The sequence below is a fragment of the Peromyscus californicus genome, unplaced genomic scaffold, assembly GCF_007827085.1.
Source record: "Peromyscus californicus insignis strain IS unplaced genomic scaffold, ASM782708v3 Scaffold_2__1_contigs__length_46816999, whole genome shotgun sequence".
In the NCBI taxonomy this organism is placed as follows: Eukaryota; Metazoa; Chordata; class Mammalia; order Rodentia; family Cricetidae; genus Peromyscus; species Peromyscus californicus.
Genome location: NW_026294540.1, coordinates 32,670,977 through 32,695,027, shown reverse-complemented (window position 1 = coordinate 32,695,027; position 24,051 = coordinate 32,670,977).

Genomic DNA, 24,051 nt, shown 5'->3' with positions numbered 1-24,051 from the left:
CTTCCTCTGAGTTCTTTGCCAACAGAGCACACTGCCTGTGAGACAGGCATCTCAAGGCCAGCAGCCTCACGTTTTATATTCCTTCTGTGGCCCCCATGTACCAAGCATGGAGCCACCCAGGAAGTACTCACTGGTTGACTCAGACAAAAGCGCTGGCAGCCTCATGAGAGTGGTTTGTCTCTCTAGGCTTTCTCAGAATAGCCCAGGCTAGCCTGGAACTCCTAGTCCTCCAGCCTCAACTTCCAGAGCGCCTGGCAACCTTGTGAGTTTTGCCTACAGATATTTGCTCTAATGATTTCCCTTTTCAGTCACAAGGAGGATTGTTCTTGTGCAGGCTCAAAGCTGCGGGGGTGGTGACGGACCAGCTCGTCTTTCTGACGCTTTGCTAACAGAATCTGTACAGGTGCAGAGAGCACTTCCCTGTGATGTTGCAAGGCTGAGAGCTGCTGGCTTTACCCTGGAAGCACCCATCACAGGCCCAGGGGGTTCTATTTTCTCTTCACAGATGCCTTGGGGATAGAGACAACTGGGATTCAGGGAAGGCACCAGGGTGAAGCACGGTAGTTGAATTCCTGTCCATACACTAACTGATTTACCGCCTGGGATTTCCAGCACACATTACGCATGAGAAGGTACTAAATAAACGTCGGGTGAGGGGCCCTCCCCCACCTTTGCAGTAGGTCATACCTCCCAGAAAAGTCATAAATGTCACAAGAAAAAAATTTTTTCAAACTACAAGTCCAACTGACTGGTCATGTGGAGATTGATGCTGAGCTGGTGGCCCTCTGCTATGACAGTGACAGGAAGTGCAGGCTTAGGCAACAGTCCTAAGCAGTCCTGCAGGTGGCCACCTCCGCTCCTTACAGCATAAATACATCCCCAGGCGGAGTGTCACTCGCCTGCGTTCAGAACCACTGAGGGACAGAAGAGTTCTTCAACCTTTCCGTCAAGCATAGGGAGGTGACTTTAAGCGTCAGACCATTGGTCCCCAAATATACAGGCCACAGGAGGGCCATCCTTTGCCCTGGCACCTCTCTTCGGAGAACAAGGAGGACCACCTTCTCAATAGCCTCTGAGTTAAGCTAGGCTGTGCAAACTTCTGGCCATTCAGGTGTCAGCCAAGTTCTTCTACTCCAGCCTCTGGGGCAGGTGCACCGGGTGGGGGGAGTGGGGGAGTGGCTGGGGTGGGGGAGAATGAGGAGGGGCTCCGTTCATTCCCAAAACCCTTAGGGAGGGTGGGGGGGGAAGGCAGGGGAGGGGGCTGAAGCGTGGAATCCTTACTTCCCCTGACACCACCTACCCTGCTGCCTCTAGAGCACAGCTCATGTCCCTGAAGCATCCCCTCTTCAATCCTTCTCTTGCCCCCGGCCCTGCTGCACCTACCTGGGGCACTCATGCTCCTCAGGCTCCGAGTGCTTCCTCCTCCCGGGCCTCCAGCTTCCTCCAGCGTGGGTTCCTGCCTCCAGCGTACGCTTGTGTGAGGTTGCCGCCTTCCCTGGGCCTTGGAGACCCGTTGGGATGCCAGGGGCCAGGACTCCGGAGGTGAGAGGGCTCAAAGGGAGGACATAGGGAAGAGAGAGAGAGAGAGAGAGAGAGAAGAGAGAGGAGACAGAGAGAAAGTGTGTCATAGGCTGGTAGGGGCGGGGAAGAAAAATGCAAAACCTGACAGGAAATGAGACTTGAAAAAAATCGCAAAAGGTTAGAAAAGGAGATAAGGAAGGGGGAGGGGTGGGGTGTGAGCCTAAGGCTTTGGGGGCCTGGCTGTAACGAGGTAAGGGGTGGGGCTGGGGTGGGACATTGCTGGTCCTGGGTCAGGGGGCATGGGTGCTGAGTCCAATGTGGCCAGGCCACCTACTTTAGACGGGGTGAAGCTGGGCCAGCCTGAGCTATCAACCAAGGGGTTCCAGTGTGGGCTTAGGATGGGAGCCCCCTTTTGTAGGTTTTCTAGGGTGGTTTGGAATGGGAGGGTGTCTTGAATTTCTTCATTGGGAGGGGTAACGTGGAGGACAACAGCTGCTCCTACCACGGGAGACTCAAGTTTGCTCAGAAATGGAACCAGGAACCAGAAAGACAATGCCCCTAAAACAAATAGCTGGCTCATGATCCTGGGCTCCGAGAAACAGGCTTGCCTTGGGAGCACACACTCTGAAAAGTTAATTGTGATTACTTATTAAAGTGTGGGGCAGGCGTGGGGTGTATTTGCACTGGTTTCTAGAAGATGCCGTCTGTGTCTGGCTTTCTGAATCATTCTGCCTTCTTTCCTCCAGTCTCTCGCTGGACTTGGAGCTGGACTAGTGGCCAGCAAGCGCAGTGGCACCCCTATTTCCTCCACAGCTCTGGGCTTGCAGACCTGGCCAAACCTGGCTCTCTGTGGGGGTGCTTGGGATTTGAACTCAGGTCCACCTGTTTGCACAGCAAGAGCTCTTAACCTGCTGAGCCCTCAAGAAACCTTTGAATCTGTGAAGGAGAGCTCTCCCTCTGCCTCATGCCAGGTGAGAAAGGAATCTACATGCTTCAAGACAACTGAAGTGTGTGCAGATGAACTCAGGGCACATGCACCAGGGTGACAACTTCTCCCCACCTGAACAAAACGTATAGTTCACACCCACACCGTGTTCCATCAAAACATGAGACTTCTGTGTCTCCCCCACGCCCTGGTCCTCTTCCAGTCACTGTCCCACCTGGTAGCAGCTCACTCAGCCCCAGTGGAGACGGTTTTGCCCATTTAGGAGCATTGTTCCTTTTTATTTTTAAATGGATGGAGATTGAATCCAGGGTCTTCTGCATAATAAGCAGGCATTCTGCTGCTAAGCCACACCCCAGCCCCTCACTGGGGGATCCTAGGCAGGTGCTCTACCACTGAGCTACACTCCAGCCCCTCACTGGGGGATTCTAGGCAGGTTTTCTCTACTGAGTTTCATCCCCAGTCTCGTTATAATAGTACTTTCTCATCGGGACCACCAGCCCACAAATAACAACATGGAGACTTGTTATTTATTAATTAATTATGAAAGCTTTGCCTTAGCTTAGGCTTTTTTTTAAAAAAAAATTAACCTGTTTGTCTTCGTCTATGTTCTATCACATGGCTTGGTTACCTTTCTTCTGTCCGTATGTCCAGTTCTGCATCATTCCACAATGATGCAGAACTCTCCGGTTCTGGAGAGTCATGAACTCTCCAGAACCGGAAGCAAGCTCAGGCTCCCTTTGGCTCTTCTCTCTCACTCAGTCTTCAGCTTTTGACATTTATGGATGGGATGGAACGCAGGTGTAGCTCACTAAGACTTGGCTTCTCCCCACCCAAATCTTAAAAAATGTTAAATTTCCAGCAAGTTTAGAAGGATGATGAAGTGAGATCCGTGATTTCCCACCACCTGATGCTGTAATTGACACTTCGGTACATCACGGTCTCTCCATCCATCAGTCTTCATTTTGGATGCATTTCATAATAGGGAACAGACATTGGTAAGGTCTCCTCCCAATATTCTACCCTGTACGTCCCTGGTAGGAGAACTGGGTTTGTCCTCATATTGGGGATTGGACCCAGAACATCACATACATCGAGCAAGCCATGCCCTTTTTACTTTTATTCTTAAAAATTAAGTGAAAAAAAATTTTTTGTTTGAGTGTGTGTATGTTTTCTTGTGTGTGTTCTTACGTGTGTGTGCATGGGTGTGGAGGTCAAAGGTCAACTTTGGGTGCTGATTACTAGGTGTTGTGCATTTGTTTGTTTTTTTGAGACAGTGTCTATCATTAAATCGGAATTCACCGATTGGGCTAGGCTGGCCGGCCAGTGAGTGCCAGGGACCTGCCTGTCTCTGCCTCTCAGTGCTGAGGTGACAAGCACATGCTGCCACACTCAGCTTTATTTAAAAACTTGAGTTCTGGGAATGGAGCTCAAGTCTTTATGCCTGTACGGCAAGTACCTAACCTACTGAGGTGTCACCCAGCTCTACTCTGAGAATTTTTAAAGGTACAATTTACATGTGGGTCTTCATATATATATATATATATATATATATATATATATATATATATATATATATATATATATATATAGTTTAAAAATATATATTATTTTAAAATATACATTGTATGTGTACTATAAATGATATTTAAATATATATTATTTTAAAACTATGTATATATGTGTCTCTCTATAAGTGTGTGTGTGTGTGTGTGTGTGTGTGTGTGTGTGTGTGTGTGTGTGTGTATGTGTGCACTTACATGAGTGCAGGTGCCTGCAGAGACCAGTAGAGACTATGGAACCCTGGAACTCGGGAGGTTGTGAGTGAGTCATCTGGTGTGCATAATAGGAACAGAACTTGGGTCTTTTGCAAGAATAACAATGGCTCTTAAGCAATGAGCATCTCTCCAGCCCTTGAAAGCTAAAGTCAGGTTTTGGCTGTGTGATGGAATGAGTTTTGGTAAATGTGTGTACCGTGTGATGCAAAACCCTCATGAGCACATAGAACCTCCCGGTCTAATATGCCTGTATCTAGCTACTTTTGGCCACTGAGCGCTGGGCAAGGGGCTGCTATGAATAGACATTACATTTTAAGTTCTAGCTAATTTTAACTTAAATCTAGGAACCATGCTTTGATTCTGTCACTGGAAAACTTCTACTATACTGAAGCCATTTACATGCCAACCTACTTAGAAATTCACAGAGCCAAAGTAGCAATCAAGTATTTCCGAGGAAGCTCTAAAGTTAGTTGGTAGGCTGCAAGTTTACAAGACAGAGGAGCTGGATTGTGCCGTATAGACCAGGTGAGGCAGGGGCTGGTGAGATGGCTCAGCAGATGAAGGGCTTGTGGTGCAAGTATAAGAACCAGTGTTCGAATCCCCAGCACCTGTGTACAAAGTGGACAGGCACGGTGGCCCGACTGTAAGCTCAGCCTGTGGGAAGGAGAGACAGGATTCCCAAGGCAAGGTGACTAGTTAGACTGGATGGGTCTGCGAGCTCTGGGTGCAGCAAGTGGCCCTGCCTCAACAAAGAAGTGGAGAGTAATTGAGGAAAACAGCTGGGGTCAACCTCTGGCTGCTACTTACACATGCACGCATGTGCACAACGCTGTCTACACGTATCAGCCCACACACGTACATATTAAAAAAAGACAGAGGATCTTCATTTGGAGGTAAGGATGTACTGGGGCTTGAATCTAGGACCTCACTCATGGAGAAGCAAACACAGGGCTGAAGAAACAGGTCCTCCCAGTAACTGTTAACTGCTATGTCCTCAGTGAGGTGCAGGGTGATGTGAGCCTTGCAGCTTCTTGGAGAGAATGCTATGGGCCTGATCTTGTGACAGTCTCATGTCCATCACCACAAACATTCTGATTTCAACATTGCAATGGATACCTCAGGCCCAAATGACAGACTCTCACACCAGCAGTGCTTCCAGAACTTTCTGCAGGATAAGACACTTCCTCACCCCTTTAAAATAAAATAAATGTCTAAGGTGTGGTGGTATACACCTGTAATTCCTGCACTGCAGAGGCTGAGGCAGGAGGATCACCAGTTTGAGGCTAACCTGGGCTATATAGCAACCCCCATCCCCCCAAAAAAGGTAAAACCAAATGTTAAAAAAAGTCTAATCTGTTACGGATTGATTGTTTTGTAAAATATAATAAAAATTAATTACTAGAAAATGGAATTTTAAAAAAGACACTCAGGATACAAGCTGACCTGCTTGGCTACCATGACAATGTCAAGTATGCTATAAAGTCTCAAAATGCTGAGTCTCCATTTCTGTTGTCTGGTTTGGACTGGTCTACACCAGGACAGGGCCCCACGTGCCAGATTGTGGGTGCTTCCCTGCAGAGAAGACAGCTTGCTGTGTCTGCCCTGAGCCGGCCCAGCCAGTCTTACCTCCTGAAGACACTGGAAGAGACAAGATAAATATCACATAGGTCACTTGGATGTTCACACCCAGGGGCTGAAGTCAGCCACTTGAAAGATTCAGGCATGCGGTGAGACTGTGGCACGTTGGTAGATGAGTGTATGTTTTCTGGGGAGAAATGGACAGATGGCTATTCGCCCTGAGAGTGCACCAGCAGCAGACCAAAGAAGTGACTCCACCAGAGTTCGACTCGGGGACCCAGTGAGTTTTACTGGGGCTCCTTGCAGGAGTGTGGGTGAGGCATCAGTGACAGAAGCATGGAAACTCAAAGGCTGCTGCGTCACCCAAAGCCAGCCCTGGCCAGAGTGAGCCTAGGGGAGCTGCATCCTTGCAGCCCCCTGAAACACCTGCATACAGCTTCACAGGCCTATGTCTCCTCTCCCCACCACCCCACTGCTGCTTCTCCTGGTGAATCTCGTAAGTTTCATCTTTTCTGGGACTTGTGAGATGTATTTACTTCCTAAGGCTCATGAGCCTCCTCCCTTCATCCTGGTGGGAGTAAAATTTGTCACAATAGCAGAGCGCTTGCCTAACGTGCTCAAAGCTTTGGGTTCAAATCCCAGCACCACATAAAGCAGGCAGGATGATAGGCCTGTAATCCCAGCGCTGGGGAGGTGGATATGGGAGAATCAGAAGGTCAAGATCATCCTTGACTATTGTCGTAGTCACTGTTCTTCTGCTGTGAAGAGACACCACGACCAAGGCCACTCTTAGAAAGAATTTAATTGGGGGCTGGCTTACAGTTTCAGAGGTTTAATCCATTATCATCACGACAGGGAACATGATGGGAGCATGGCAGTCACAGTGCTGTTTCAAAAAATAAGGCGGAGGACATATGAGATGACTGAGGGGGTACAAGTGCCCATTACCAAGAATGACAATCGAGTTTGACCTCTGGGACCCAAATGACTCTGGAAAATTGTCCTCTGACTTTATCCTTACACTGTGACAGGCACACACACACACACACACACACACACACACACACACACACACGTGCACAAATAAGTAAATAAATGTAATTTTAAAAGAAAATAAAGAACTCTAAGGTTGTCCTCTGGCCTGCCTCCATAGGCAATCACACACACACACACACACACACACACACACACACACACACACACACACACACATGCACGCACACAGACATACACAGATCTTTACTCAGATATAGCCCCAGGATGTTTTGGGCAGGAGTGAGTGTTCAGGGGCAGTTTAGAAGATTTTGAAATCTTTGAATACAGATGGTGCATCTAACCGGTTCTGAGTTCTCAGAGCTGCTCCAGATGAACAGACAGTGATGTGAAGCCTCCACCTTGTCAGGAAAATTGACTTCAGACTTGGAGTTCTGTATTCTATGGAATAATCAATCAAGCGCAAGAGCAAAACCAACGCGTGCGTTCTTAGAAATGCAGGGAGTGTTGGCGATTTACTTCCCACAGTCCTCGGGAAGCAAGTTTCCAGAGAGTGAACTAGCATGAAGTGAAAACAGAAATGTACCAAGAGGAGAAGACACGGGATCCAAGACTGAGAGACACCAGGAGGATAACACACAGGATGAAACGGGGGCTGGGGAGATGGCTCAGTGGGTAAAGTGCCTGCTGCTCACGCGTGAGGACCCGGGTTTGAGTCCCTAGTGCCCATGGAATAACCAAGTGTGGCAGTGAATGTGGACAGCTCCGGTGATAGGAGATGGAGAGGGGAGGATCCCTGGGGTTCTCTGGCCAGCCAGGCTAGCCCAGCCAATGAGCTCCAGGTTCACCGAGAGAGTCTTCCTCAAAAAGGAAAAAAAATGTTCAATGATGGAGGAAGACTCCTGATGTTGACTTCTGGCTTCCACACACATGTGCACACATATGTGCATGAACCTGTGTGCACATGTGCGCACACACACACACACACACACCCACACACACACACGAAAATATAAAAAAGGAGAAAAGTAGTAATTGCCCCAGATCCTGTGATGGTTAAATCTTCATTGTCAACTTGATGGGTTTTAGAATCTCTACGGATACAAATCTTAGGACACGCCTGAGAGGAATTTTCTCGAATAGGTGAATCATCATGGGAAGACACATCCTGAATGTAGGCTAAGGTAGCTGGCGGAATAAAATGGAGAAAATGGGTTGAGCATAACATTTATTTCTCTCTGCTTCCAGACACAATGTAACCAGTCACCCCACATTCAGACTGTACCCTTCAAACTGTGAGTCAATACAACCCCTCCCTCCGTTAAGTTGCTTCTCTCAGGTATTTTGCTACAACAATGAAAAAAAATAATGAATATAGAGACCCGGGGAGATAAGTCAGTATATGTCACTGATTTCAGGAAAAAACAGAACCAAAACCTTCAACAGCTAACAACCTCACTACCAAAAAGGACTGGAAAGAAATGTCACAGTAGTATGCTAGACTAAGTTTTAGGTCAGACCCACCAAGATTTGGTAAAAATGGTCACTCTTAAGGAATCTAACTAGAAAGGGAATAAGTAATGTATTCCCTACTTGCCCTATGTACTGTATCAATCAGCTTTTCTTTACTGTAACAAAATACAAGAGGCAGGCTATGTTATAGAGTTACAGAGAAAAGAGCTCTATTTAGGCCATGGTTGACCAGAAGCCTAAGCAGTATGGCACTGGCTATGTCAAAGGCTGTGGTTGGCCTGTTGCATTGTGGGCAGAATATGTGCATTTCTTGGTGGTTGTGCTTCCCTCTTCCTAGAAAGCCATGAAGATATAATCTTGGAGCCTCCTTCCCAATGACCTTATCTAATCTAATCACTTAAAAGCCACACTTGCAAATGCCACTGTTAGATTAAGTTTCTACCCTCTTAAACATTAGCATAAAACCTGGTGGCTTGAACTCCCATCTGAGTTCTAGAAGACAAATTGTCTTCCAAACATTGCACTTTCTACTCTGGTAAATGACTATTTCTACATCTTTCAGAAAGCAAAAAATAATTGTGTGTGTGTGTGTGTGTGTGTGTGTGTGTGTAGGTTGCTTTCCAGTGAGATCCAAGAACCTACCTGTTTCTATGCTGGGATCACAAACATACGCCACTGTGCTCTGATTTTTTTGACATGTGTTCTGGAAATTGAACTCAGGTCCTTGTGTTTGCATTTCAGACACTTTACTGAGTTACCCATCTCAAAAATAAATCATTGTTTCAGGAAGTGTGTGTGTCTGGGTGTCTGTGTGTCTGTGCTGGTTACTTTGTGTGTGTGTGTGTGTGTGTGTGTGTGTGTGTGTGTGTGTGTGTGTGTGTGTGAGTTTGACACAAACTAGAGTCATTTAGAAAGAAGAAGCTCATTTGAGAAAATGCCTCCATCAGATTGCAGGCTAGTCTGTGAGGCATTTTTGTGATGCAGGACTAATGTGGGAGCGCCTGGCCATTGTTGGTGGGGCCACTCCTGGGCAGGTGGTCCTGGGAGGAATAAGAAAGGCAGCTGAAAGGTGAGCCTTGAGCACAAGCCAGTCAGCAGCATTCCTCCATGGCATCTGCTTCCGTTCCTGCCTCCAGGTTTTTGCCTGAGTTCCGGCCTTTCCTCCCAAGTTTCTTTTAGTCAATGTTTTATCACAGCGACAGAAACCAAGTCAGGACAGTGTCCCAGTGAGTAAGATAGGCTGGAGAGGGCCACACTCGGTTTATCTCCTGGTCTCCTTGTACTCACACATCCCCATTATCACCACTGGGTAGCTGGTGGAGGGCTACCCACACACCCCAACATCTTCAAACATCTCTCTTTTACCTGTGTCTTTCTTCTGGGCCCCTTGTGTGTGTTAGGAGAAGGGGAAAAGAAGCACAGCCTTTTAGTTCTGTCTGACTGAAATCTAGCCCAACTCAGTCCTCTTTCAGTCCTTGTAGGCAGACTGGGTCGGCTTCTCTGGAAGGAGGGCATCTCTCCTCTAGCTGGCTCCTCCCTCTAACTTCTCCTATCTGAGTGTGTGGGAAAAGGGAGGTTGGGTGTCCTGAAGCTCCACTCCCTAGACTTAGGTGTCCAGTTAGTGGCCCCTCTTTACCAGGGGCCACTTGGTTAGAATGGAAGGCATATTGGTACCCCCAGCTCTCTGATGACATGAAATGCCGTTTCTCTCTGAGAGTCTCTGGTGTCCGACTGGGCTCTCACCTTCCCCGGGGAATCAAGAGTAGCTTGGGAATGAAGCCTCCCTGAGGTCTGGAGACAGAACTTGACACAGCACTGTTTTTGCAAGCAGAACCAAAATTCTTCCAGCACCTTCTCTTCGTCTCCTCTGCCTGCCTTCTGGAGACCTCCAGCCTCAGTCACTCCTCCCAAGGGACCTGGAAAAGAAACCAGGCAGTGGTGATGCACGCCTTTAATCCCAGCACTCGGAAGGCAGAGGCAGGCAGATCTCTGTGAGTTCGAGGACAGCCTGGTCTACACAGCGAGTTCCAGGACAACCAGGACTATTATATAGAGAAACCTCGTCTCCAAAACCTGCCCAATCCCCCCTCCCCCCTCAAAAAAAAAGTCAGTCTCCATGTCCCTCACACAGGCATCCATGTGGGTGCAATGTTCTGAGGGTTTACCTCCATTTGAACAGACACAGCCAGGCCTTGAGACGTTTGCATTTTCTAGTGCAGCTTATGGAGAGTCCTTCCGGGAGCAGACGAGGGAGGAGGAAAAACTACCCCAGCCTTATCACATGCTGGCGGGGAGGCTCTGAGCCTGAGACGCCTGTGGAAGCAGCTTCCTGTTGGAGTGTGGCTTCTACTATCAGTAGCTAGTAAGGACTGCCCTAGAAATAGAGAGGGCAGGTGGATGTGGTGGCTTCTGTCCGTTACCCTAGCCCTCAGGAGGACCACTGCATGTTCAAAGATGGTCTGGGCTAGTTAGTGAGTTCCTGGCCAACCAGGGTTCCAGTATGAGACTCTGACTGGAGAAAAACACAGAAAACAAAAGCGTGTGAATGTGGCTGGGGAGACACAGTTCACTCAGTAAAATGCTTGCATACAAGTGTAAGGACCTGAGTTCAGATCCTCCAGAACCCACATAAAAAGCTGGGTGTGGTGGCACGTGGTTTCAATCCCAGTTCTGGGAGGCAGAGACAGGATGACCTCTGAAGCTTGCTGACCATATAACCACACACACACACACACACACACACACACACACACACACACACACACACACACACACGACACATGGAGGAAGAAGGGAGGGAGGGAAGGGAGAGGGATAGAGAGAGTGAGAGGGAGGGCGGGCGGGCAACTGAGTATGTATCAGCCTGAGCATCCTTGTCCCAGATGCAGAATTTAATTAGATGGGTCCCAATCCCCGAGTCTTCAGCTCGCTTTCTGCACCCCCTTCCTCTCTATTATCTCCCAAATCTTCTCTGCATGTCGGCACACATCTTCCATTCCCTTCAGTGACAAACGTTAGCTTTCTACACTAACTTAGGGATCCCAAAGCCCCCTAAAGTGATCAGAGAAAGAGGAAAGATGAAAGGCTGAGATTTTCCCTGGGGGTCGGGGACGGGACTCAGCCTCCATCCCAGTGCCCTTTCCAGACATTTCCATACCGTGCCAAAAACCAAGTGGAATGAGAACAGGCGCCCAGGGGGGCAGTGTGTCCGTCTCTTCAATGAGCCCTTCTTCACTCGGCCCCTTCCTGGCTTTCCCTCTAGAGAGCCATCCCCTGCCGCTGCCGCTGCTGCTTCTGACTCTGAGAAAATCATTCCTTATCAGAGCGGCAGTCACACGCTTGGGACAGGAAAGAGGCATTTCACAAACTATTGATCTGAGAATTAATAATGCTGCTTCTTCTCCCAGATGCTGCACCTAATTGCCACCGTGCCCGTGAACACCCCTTCAAAATAGCTACACCAACCAGACAGAACCTCCCGGCCTTAATTATGTTTTACGTACTTTTAGACTTTTATGACGTTATTGCTCTCTCTTGCCCCTGCAAGCCTGCAGCTCTTCATTTCACATTGTTTCCCTGCCGTCTCCCTATGCAGAGAAAATTCTAGAAAGGCATCCATGTGTCTATGTTTACGGCCTCTCTCCACCAATAAAAAATAACCTGCTAAAAGGCCCATTGGCTTTTCCTTATGCCGAGCTTAAATGACCCTTGACTTGTTTTAGACATTTTTTTCCTTCCTTTCTTTCTCTTGTTAATGCAATAATGTTGCTGCTTAATTCTTCCAGAATATGTGGCTTCTGTCCAAGATGGAAGTGTTCCCATCTGTAGGCTGGCGACAGACTCACAATTCTCCATAGCTTGAGTTAGGAAACATTGTATCGCTGGCTGTATGTCCCACTGGGGGCAAAGATACCTTGAAATTTAACCCACGATAGTGCCAGTGTGGAGACGTGTTTGTGCAACAGTTGTGGGTCAAGACAGGAGCACCGGGCTGGGGGGATGGGTAAAGGGCTTCACCTGTAAGCGTGAGGACCCGTGCTTGGGTCCCCAGAGGCCACATGGCACTGGATGAAGTAGCACATGTCAGTAATCCCAGCTCTTTTGTGGGAAGATGGGAGGCAGCGAGGAGACTCTGTGAGCTAGCTAGTTTTGTGTGTACAGCTGTGGACAAGAGACTGTTTCAAGCAAGGTGGATGGTGGGGACCAATACCCAACACATGCATCATGGTCCGCATGTGTCTACACTCACGCACTTGAGTACACACACACACACGCACACACACACACACACACACACACATTATATACATATATACACACACACATACACAGACATACATGCACACATACATACACACACGTGCATGGACACACACATACATATACATGCACACACCGACACACACATATGTGCATGCACACATATACAACCACATACACAGTTTTGTCTTTTTTTTTTTTAAGGCAGAGGTGCTACTTGGAGGGACTGAAGGGTTTGGTCCTAGCCTCTGGCCATTCTCCTGACAGAGGCGCCGTCTTTTGCAATTGGCAGATGATATTGGTCACACAAAGAATCATTCCCTTCCCACTTTATTTTTCCTCACCAGAGTGATGGGGAGAAGAGTTGCCAAAAACTGACCATCACTTTTCCTCCTGGTTAATCAGCATTAGGGTAATTGGCACATTTCATCCATTTCAGTGCGGCGGATACACTCGCAGCTCCGCATCAATAATGAATAATCACGTAATGACCAGTGGTGTGTGTGAGCGATCAGGGCCGGCACATAATGGATGCTTTGTTTGTCTTTGGGGACTGTATTACCAGCGTGTAACTGATTAGGCTTTAAAACGCTCTGGGTTACCTGAGGCCTGAAAGGTGCTCCATCAAGCAGATCTGCTCCTCTCCACGTGGAACTTCAGGGTGCAGGATCTTTGCTTCCGGTTCCCAGGTTTAAAAAATGGAAGCTATGTAGCTCTGTGCATCCATCACTATGTCCGCCAACTTTTTTTTTTATTCCCTTCCCCCAACTTTGCTTTTAGAGACAGCATCTGGTGACACCCGGCAATGGCCCTGAGTTATGTCTGTTTTTAGCACACAGTACTTGAGTGGGAAAGTCAGGCCTCATTAAAAATACGAATGTTGTGGCTTATGGAATGGGCCACTTTAAACACAGGCATCTACGCTCCAGTGGCTCTCAAACTGGTTTATAGTACTCTGGGTTTTTATGAGGCCCCTCTTGGAATGTGTGTGCACATGCCTGTGTACTTCCCTAAGGTTCAGCCAGGCACTGATTTTTACCAGATCAGTCCCACTGATGGAGAAGTGAGCCATCTGTAAGTGACATGACATACACCTGTCAACTTATCACTATGGATGCTGATGTGTGACAGTGACCAGTATGTAAAACACTGGATGACTTTCTGAGCTTGAACATACTTAGACATTTCTAGCCTTAGGGTATTTTACATCATGCAAAATTAAATGTGCTTTTATGTACTCTCTGTGTGTGTGTGTGTGTGTGTGTGTGTGTGTGTGTGTGTGTGTGTGTGTGTGTATGTGTGTCTGTGTATAAGCATTGAACACCCTCCTCAATCACTCTCTACCTTTGAGGCAAGGTCTCTTGGAGCTTACGTTTTTTTCAATGAGGCTGGCAGCTGGCAAACCATAGTGATCCCCGTCTCTGCCCCTTCCCTTCGGTGTTGGGGTTATAGGAGTGTGTGGGACCATACCCAGCTTGTTATAGCTTGTTATGTGGGGTGCTGGGATCCGAACTCACGTGTTCATGCTTGTGTACCAAGCACTCTTAACCACTGAGCCTTATCCCCAGCCTAAGCGTACTGTTGCATCCTTTATTTTATTATATTGGCTACATGAAGCCGTTTTCATGCAAGCATATTTTCGTGCAATATACTTGTGCATGGTTCTCCCATCCCCGCTGCCCTTCCCCCTCCCGCCAGTTCCCTTTGATTCCCTAGATGGTTTCACTTGCACTTTCACATCAATTGTACATATGTGAGTTTATGTAGCTATATAAAATCTAGGACCCACCATTGGAAGGAAAAATGTGGCATTTGCCTTTCTGAGATGGACTTTGGGTAACATGGCATCCGCTTCCCTGCAAATCACATCACATTATTCTTCTTCATAGCTGGAAACAGTTCCATTGTGCATGCAAACCACTTTATTCATTCTTCAGTTGATGGACCTCTAGGTTGGCTTCGGTAACTTAGTGACTGAGAAGTGTCTTTGCCATGTGTTGCTTTGGCATCTTCTGGCTAAGCAGGACTGGTATTGCTGGCTCCTAGGGTAGATCTATTTCTGGGTATTGAGGGCCCCCATACTGATTTCCACGCTGGCCTAACCAGTTTACACCCCCACGAGCGATGAATAAAGATTCCTTTTCATCCCCATCCTCACCGGCATTTGATGTCATTTGTTCTCTTGACGTGCCATTCTGACTGGGGGAAATGACATCACAATATAATTTTAATTTGCATCTCTGATGGCGAGTGTGGTTGAACATTTGTTTTTCCTGTTTATCGGCCATTTGTATTTTGTATTTGGAAAACTCTCTGCAATTAGACAGTCTATCTATTGACTGGGAAGTTGGATGACTTGTTTTTGAGGTCTTTAAAATTCTTTGACGATTCCAGATGTGAGTCCTCCGTCAGGTGGGAAGCGAGCAAGGGTGTTTCCTTTCATTCTGTAGGTTGGCCACTCACTCAATTGTTGCCTTTGCCATGCGGAAGTTTTTCAAGCCATGAAACTCCATCCGTCAGTTGTTGGCATCATTTCCTGAGAGACTGAGTCCTGTTCAAAGAATCTCCACCCTCACCAGTATCGTGAAGTGTTTTCCCTTTGGCAGTTTCAGATTTCCAGGTCTTACATGAAGGTCTCTTTGGCCCACTTAGAATTGATTTTATACGGGGTGAGAGATAAGGGTCTATTTTCAATCATTTACATGCAGCTGTCCAGTTTTCCCAGTACTTTCTGTTTAGGATACCATCTAAGAAAAAAAAAAAGTATGTTTGGGGCATGTTTACCAAAAATCAGGTTTGTGTAGCAGTGTAGGCTCACACCTGATTCTTCTGTTTCACTGATGTGGGGGTGGGGCGGGGTACGACGCTGGTTGTATTACCATGGTGCTCTCCTTTCAATTCAGTTGCTGTAACAAAACAATCGGGTCAAAAGCGATGTTGGAGAGGGAAGGGTTTGTTTCTGCTCACATTTTCACATCACAGTCCATTCCTGAGGGAGCTCCAGGCAGGAACTTGGTATTTAATACCATGGAACTCACTCACAAGGAAGTACAGCAGGAATTATGGAGGATGCTGCTTGCTGGCTGGCTCCCAGGCTCATGCACAGCTAGGTTTCTTACAGTTCAGGACCACCTGCCTAGGGATGGCGCCACCCACAGTGGGCTGGACCCTCTCACATCCATTAACAATCAAAACAATCCCCTACAGACACACTCAGGAGTCAATCTGATGTAGGCCTCTCTTCAATTGAGGCTCTCAGATGACTCAAGATGGTATCAAGTTGGCAGTTAAAAAACTAATGAGGGCATAAGACTGTGTAGTGTAACTGGAAATTACATAAACGAATATATCTACACAGCACACCTCATACATTCAAACACTTTCACACATCTATTCTCCTCCCACAGGACTCATATGCTAATGCAAGCACACACCTTCACACAAGCACACTCACACATGTTCAAATTTACACATACTTAAACTCACACATTCAAACTCAAACACACATTCAAATTCACACACGCACATTCTCAAACAACTCATATACACAAATACACATTCATGCATTCACACTTACACCACATTTACATGCATTCAAACTTTCTCTCTCACACACACACACACTCATGCATTCAAAATTATACCACATTTACATGCATGCAAACACACACATACACACACACACACATGTTCACACACTTTCTCCAGCACTTTGTATAAGGAAAGGCTGAAGCTGACTGACAGCATAGAAATGGCCTGTATAATTTTGAAGTACCTGACTAGTGAAATTAAATATTTTAATATTTTATTAATAACTCCTCAGATGTTCTGGGCCTGCCTGTATTCTCTGGGCACAGCAATTTTCATTAAAGTGTGGCGTCTCAACCCTCCATAGTGTGGCCCACCCCCATTGATTTTTAGCTATTGATCTCCTATTTTTCAAGCTTGCAGAATTCATTTATTACTTGTGATAGCTTTTAGTGGATTCCTTGGGTTTCCTACAAAAACCTCGCCATCTGAGAATAGGTACAATTGTATTTCTTTTCCTATCTGGATACCCTTCATTTCTTTTTCTTGCCTAATTGCCTGGGCTTGGACCACTAGAAGTAGCCAGAGTGGGTGGCCTTGTTTTGTTGCCATGGTAACTCATTCTTGAAACAAGGCATGTGTCTAGGAAGGTGTGCTTTGGGGACACACCCTAAGGTAGAGTTTTCTGAGTGAGTTCCTACGTTCAAGTAATAAACAATGCACTAGTTTGAGGTTCACATATATATTATTAAAATCCAAAGGTAACCCCAGCAGTTGTTTGGAACTTACATTCACCCAAGATTAATTTCCAGGGAGGAGGTGATTGATTTCTGGCATTGTGTAGGATGACTGGTAGATTGTCTTTATCTGTAGCTAATTGCAATTAGTTTTATGGTTACAATCTACCGTTTTTGCCTGCAGCCAGCATAGAGATGCCTCTCTACCCTACTCTTAGTGTACCAAGGCTCACTTCACTTTTCCTGAGTCCTTTGGGTCCTTCTTGGATATAATCCTCTCTGATGCACACACAGATTCTCCTGTGGGCAGGAACGGTGTGTGCCCCCTTTCTGCTTCTCTTACAGCCTAGCACAGAAGTTGGAGGGCACATACCTTCAGAGCTGAACTGTTGTGCTCTGAGGACTGTGTTCAGAGAACATAGGGTAGTGGGGTGTGGGTTGTATGTCCCCAGACCCTTGCACATCCAAGCGGCCGGGCTCTGGCTTGGACTCACAGTGTGATCTTGAGTCTCACATTTCTTTCAGTTTCTTTTTTCATATGAAGTAGCACCCTCACCTGCTGCCACCAGCCGGGCCCCCTCCCTTTCCCCCTCCACCCCTCTCCCTGCTGCTTCAGAGTGGAAAGTTTTGTAAATGTCGCTTTGCTGCTGAGCCCCAGCAGGAGCTAAGTGCCCTGAATAAAAGGGGATGTCACCTGCAGGCATCATTTCAGTGTTCAAGGTCTTGAACTGGCCAGGCAGAGGTTTTAGGATGCTCCGTAGTCTACACGGAGTTGGGGAAACGGTGAGGGATGGTTTTCTTATACACAGCCTACCGAGAGAGAGTACTGTTTCTAGAGGAACAAGACATGGCAGGTTGTGTTGAAAGAGGAAGTGTCGCTTCTGGCTGCTGATGCAGCTGCCAAGGGGGAGGGAGCTGTCAGGCCCTCATCCCTGGCCCTGTACTCACCACTGGGGACAGAGCCCCACCTTCCCAAGAGTCACCACCTGTACTCTGTTCCCGGGCTCTCTCCTTCGTAGCTGAGCCATGTGGAATGGCTCTGCATGGATGGCTGGAAGGAAGAGGAGACCTGGCTCTCTAGGGGACTTCGGGTCTCCCAAAGGTCCGGGCAGGACCAGTCGACGAATAGTGCTCACCATGGTCACTCTGATGGCTAATCTCTGCCTGTGTGTGTGTGTGTGTGTGTGTGTGTGTGTACATGTGTGTGTATGCATATATGTGCTCTGGAGGTCGGAGGTCAATTTTGAATGTCTTTTTTTTTTTGTTTTTTTTTTTTATTTTGGTTTTTCGAGACAGGGTTTCTCTGTGTAGCTTTGCGCCTTTCCTGGAACTCACTTGGCAGCCCAGGCTGGCCTCGAACTCACAGAGATCCGCCTGGCTCTGCCTCCCGAGTGCTGGGATTAAAGGCGTGCGCCACCACCGCCCGGCTTGAATGTCTTTCTTAATGGCTCTTCCACCTCATTAAAAAATCCATCCATCCATCATCTATCTATCTATCTATCTATCTACCTATCTATCTATCTATCTATCTATCTATCTATCTATCTATCTATCTACCTATTGTGTGGGGGGACATGTGTGCTACGGCATAGGTGTGGAGAATGAAGGACAACTTATGGGAATTAATTTTCTCCTCCACTGTGTGGTCCAGAGCATCAAACTCAGGTTGTCACACTTGGCAGCAAATACCTTTGCCTACCCACTGAGCCATCTCACCAGCCTTCCACTTTGTTTTTTTTTTTTTTTTTTTTTTAGGCAGAATCTCTCACTAAACTTAGAGCTCACTGACTTAGCTCACTTGGCTGGTGAGCTCCAGAAACCCATCTGGTGATTTGAATGATAAATGTTCCCAGAGTCTTCAGCACTTCATCACCAGTTGGTGGCACTGTCTGGGAAAGTTTAGAAAGCGTGTATTGCTGGAGGGAATATGTCACTGGAAGAGGGCTTTGAGACTAAAATCCCAACACCATGTCCAGTTCTCTCACTCTGCTCATGCTTGCAGATCAAGATACGAACTCTTAGCTTCCTGTTCCTGCCACCAAGCCTGCCGCCTGCCTCCATGCTGTCCCCATCATTTAACCCTCTGGAACCGTAAGCCAAAATAAACTCTTCTGTAAGTTGCCTTGCCCGTGGTGTTTCGTCATAGCAACAGAAGAGTAACTAATACATTCTATCTCCACCTCTCCTTGCTCTGGGATTGCAGGCATGCACACCATGCCTGACTTTCTACCTGGGTACTGGGGAAGAGAACTCAGTACTTTCGTGGTAAGTACTTCACCCACTGAGCCATCTCAGGCCTTTGACAGTGAATCTGGGTAGTCAGTTTGACTGAATTGAGGGGTATCTTGGAGGTAGGCTACAGCTCTGGGAGGGTGTGTGGGAGTGTTTACAGAAATAATTGACATGTGGAGCAAGACTGACTGTGACATCATTCCAATAGGCTGGGGACCCAGATGGAATAAAAGGCAGCAGAACAAGAAGTCAGCCAGCCCATGCCAGCTCCACTGTGGGAGTCCCTTACGGCTGCTTTCATCAGCGTGGACATCAGGCTCCCGCTTCTTAGCCTTTGACCATGGACTCAACACCAGTGACATGTCAGGGAGTCCCAGGTCTTCAGTCTTGGAGTAGGGCTGCATCATGGGCCAGCTTTGTTTTGAGGCTTCTGACTTCTTGAATTGAGCAAATCCTGGGCTCTTTGTTATTCAGTGGGGGCAGAGGTGTCGACTGGGCAGCTTCCAGTCGTGTCAGCCAATCTAATAATTCCCTTTTTATATTATATTATATTATATTATATTATATTATATTATATTATATTATATTATATTATATTATATTATATTATATTATATTATATTATATTATATTATATTATATTATATTATGGGATTTGTTCTATTATATATTATCTATCTATACATCTATATATATATATATATATATATATTCAGATATGTCTATAATCCATTTGTTCTATTTCTCTAGGGAACCCCAAATGAGCTTTACCCATTTCATTCCCTTTCCTGGTTTACATTGTCACTCCCCTAAACTGGGGATTACTGGATTACTGGGACCATCTCTTATGGTACAACTTGCCTCCTGTGTGTTTGTTTGTTTGTGTGTGTGTGTGTGTGTGTGTGTGTGTGTGTGTGTGTGTGTGTGTGTAGGTTGAAGATATTCATTTCGTGAGTGTGTGCATGTGTGTAGAGGACAAAAATTGGTATCAGGCGTCTTCATCAATTGCTCTCCACCTTGTTGTTTGAGACAGGGTCCCTCACTGACCCCAGAGCTTACTGATTGGATGAGGCTGGCTGGCCAGTGAGCCCAAGGGCTCTTCCTGTATCCATGTCCCCCAGCATTGGGATTACAAGCAAGCTTCCCAGTGCCAGACTTCTATGTGGGCTCTGCTGGTTAAACTCAGGTCCTCATGCTTATGTGGCAATCACCATTCCGAATGAGCTAACTCCAGTCCTTGCCCCCCAGATCTTTGGGTCAGGGTCTGCTTCTGGGTCCCACACAAGGACAGAAGGAAATGTAAAGGGATGCATTACAGAAGGAATCAGAAGAGGTCTTCCTTCCTCTCTTCCTTCTTCCTTCCTGCCTTCCTTTTTTTCTTTCCTTCCTTTAAAAATTGGAACCCCTACTTTGAAATATTTTCTTGACTTAAAAGAATAACATTTATTCATTTATTGGTTTATTTGTGTGGGGTGACAGTGGCGCATATGTGTGTGCAAGTGGAGGTCAGAGGGCAACTTTCGTAAATTGTTTCTCTCTTTCCATAGGTGGCTCCCAGGGCTCAAACTTGGCTCCTTAGGCTTGTTGGCAAGTGTCCTTACTTGCCAAGCCATCTCACTGGCCCTTAAGTATCTTCTGCCTGTAGAGACTGAGTTTTGGGGTCCACCCTCTTCAGTCATCACCGATAAACTTGCACAGGAGCTGGGGTGTTCATATACTATCTTTTTTTGTCACGGGTGTTATTTGGGTGGTGGTTTTTGTCTTGTTTTTTTTTTTTAATTTAATTTAATTTTATTTTACAATACAATTCAGTTCTACATATCAGCCACGGATTCCTTTGTTCTCCCCCCTCCCGCCCTCCTCCCCTTCCCCCCAGCCTACCCCCTATTCCCACCTCCTGCAGGGCAAAGCCTCCCCCGAGGACTGAGATCAACCTGGTAGACTCAGTCCAGGCAGGTCCAGTCCCCTCCTCCCAGGCCGAGCCAAGCGACCCTGTATAAGCCCCAGGTTTCAAACAGCCAACTCATGCAATGAGCACAGGACCTGGTCCCACTGCCTGGATGCCTCCCAAACAGATCAAGCCAATCGACTATCTCACCCATTCAGAGGGCCTGATCCTGTTGGGGGCCCCTCAGCCATTGGTTCATAGTTCATGTGTTTTTGTTTTGTTTTTGAGACAAGGTTGCTCTATGTAGCCTGGTTGTCCTTGAACTCACTATGTAGACCAGGCTGGCCTCAAACTCACAAAGATCTACCTGCCTCTGCTTCCCAAGAGCCAGGATTAAAGGAGTGTGCCACCAAACCCCAGCTTCACATCCCGTCTCTTTCTTGATTGTCCCTTAGGCACAGACACGCAGATCCTTGTCAGGGAAGCCACAAGGAACTTGATGAAGGTAATTATGGTTGTGTCTGCCTCATTCCCTGATTCACCAGGAAACTCAGGCTCAAACCCTGGACTGGCTGTTTTTAAGTCCTGTTGAGGTTTGAGTCTGATATGCCCCTTATAGGCCTATGTTTTGAGAGCTTGTTCCCATGACAGTGGAGCTGTTTTGAAGACTGTGAGGTTGAGGTTGGCCTTTGAAGGTTGTATCCTTCACTGGTTTTCATCTAGGGCTTTGCCCCCGGTAGCCATGGCAACCAGAACAGTAAATATCAGAGCTACCCATGTCTATGGTAATGGTAATATAGCCATTGACATTCTCTATGGGGTGGATGAAGGGAGGGTCAGTACATTCCCACCTGAGATTTCCTCCTTCTACTGCAAGGGATCTTGGGAGATGCTAGCGTTTACAGGAAGTGGAAGCTTGACTGAATGGGAGCTTCTATGATGCAGCTTCCATTTAGTAGCCATCAATGATGAGGTGGGACTTTGTGGTGATGTTTTGGGGTCACTCACACTCCTGTAAGGAACCCCTCACTCATCACTGTAAGCGAGTCCAATAAACTCATCAATCCCCCAAGTTGGACCCGGATGAAACAGTACTTTGGTCTGTCCTTGGTGCCCATCTGGGTGGTGACTAGATGTCTTCCCAGGAAAAGTGAATGTAACCCAGGCTCTCTCTGTCCCCTGATCTGCTACCCAGTGAGCACTCCCGCCATTGTGGACTGAGACACTCTGCCACATCCCCTCCATCATGTTGGACTGAAGGGTTGAGGCAGTGAGCCAAAGGAAGTCATTTTCTTCAAGCTATTTCAATCTAGAGTTTTGGTCACAGCAATCCAGAGCTCACACAAGCTCTGCTTGTCACCTTCCTCAGAGCTTCTCGAGTTTCTCTTCCTGCTCCATATCCCAAGTCCCAAGAGGAGTCAAATTCTACAGAACAAAGCACAGATACTATACACAAGCAAACCCCCAGCTCCCGTTTCCCCAGGCCTTGGCTCTCCCACTCTGTGCCCATGTCATCTGTGCCTGCAGTGTGAGGTTGCAGAGTGTTATTGAAAACAAACGGCTTCCCACTTGTCATGTGAGCATGGGGTGGAACAAAAGACAACTCCCTGACCAGAAGAGGGTCTAAAAGCACACAACAACTATACATCCCAGGATAGTTGCTCTTCCTGTTCTGAGATTCAGATGGCTTCTGCCCAGAGTGTTTAGAATTCTTTTCTGTCTTATTTTCTGCTGGGTACACATGTGTGTGCTTGCACATTCATATATGCATGCATGGATGTGGGTGAACACGTGCAGGTGTTTGGATATGGAAATCAGAGGACAACCTTAAGGAGCTGTGATGGTTGACTCCAAGTGTCAATGTGACACACAGTAGAATCACCTGGGAATAGAATCTTAATGAGGGATTATCTACATTGGGTTGGACTAAGGGCGTGTCTGTCAGGGATTGTCTTCATTAAGTTAATTGATGTGAAAAGATCCAGCCCACTGTGGGTAACACTATTCCCTAAGCAGGGGATTCTGAAATGTATGAGTAGAGAAAATGAGATGAGCTCAAGCAAACAAGTGAGCGAGCAAACATACATTCATTTCTCTCCACTCTCGACTACGGATGTGATGTGAAGAGCTGTTTGAGTTTCCCACAGTGATGGGCAATACCCTGGAACTGTAGGCTGAAATAAACCCTTTCTCCCCCAAGTTACTATTAGTCAGGGTATTTAGTCACAGCCACAAAAATGAAACTCAAACAAGTAACTGTCCACTTTTGTTTGAGACAGGGTTTTTTACCATCCTGAAACTTCATCAAGTAGGCAAGGTTAACTAGCCCATAGACTTCCAGATGGGAAGCCACCTGTCTTCACCTCCCGTCTCCCCTGTACCGGCATTACAGGTGTACAACTTGACTGGATTCTTGGGATCCAAACTCAGGTCCTCACACTTGCAAGGCAAGCATTTGACCACAGAGCCATCTCCGCAGCTCCCACTATCTGTTCAAAAGAGAGAAGAAAGGTGTAAAGTCTTGATTCAGAGGTTTCAAACCAGAGTACACTGGAACAGGACTCCAAACCCCCTGACCTAGTGATAACTGTCAACTTGACACAGCCTAGAGACACTAGAGATGGGCGTCTCAAGGAGGGATTGCTCAGATCAGATCTATCTGTGGGGGATCATCTTGGTTGCAAATTAACATGGGAAGGCCCAGTCCACTGTGGGCAGTAACATTCCCTGGGCAAATAGTCCTGGGCTGTGTAGGAAAAATGAGACTGTGGACAAGACAGGAAGCAGCGTCCTTCCATGGTTTTTGTTTCAAGTTCCTGCTGGAATTCCTGTCTTGACTTCCCTCAATGAAGAACTATGACCTATAAGCTGAAATAAACCCTTTCTTCCTCCCAAGCTGCTTTCAGTGGTGGTGTTTGTCACAGCAACAGAATAAAACCAGAGCAGCCTCGTAATGGGTGATGGGCCCTTGGGGTCAGAGGTCACACTCATGAAGCATCCTATTATCCCTCCACCTTAATAGGGTGCTTAATAGTTCTGCATAAATGCTTTTCCCAAAGCCAACAAATTAATGACCCACAGGACCCAGGAGAGCCTTCTAGACAGTGAAGAAACTGAAAA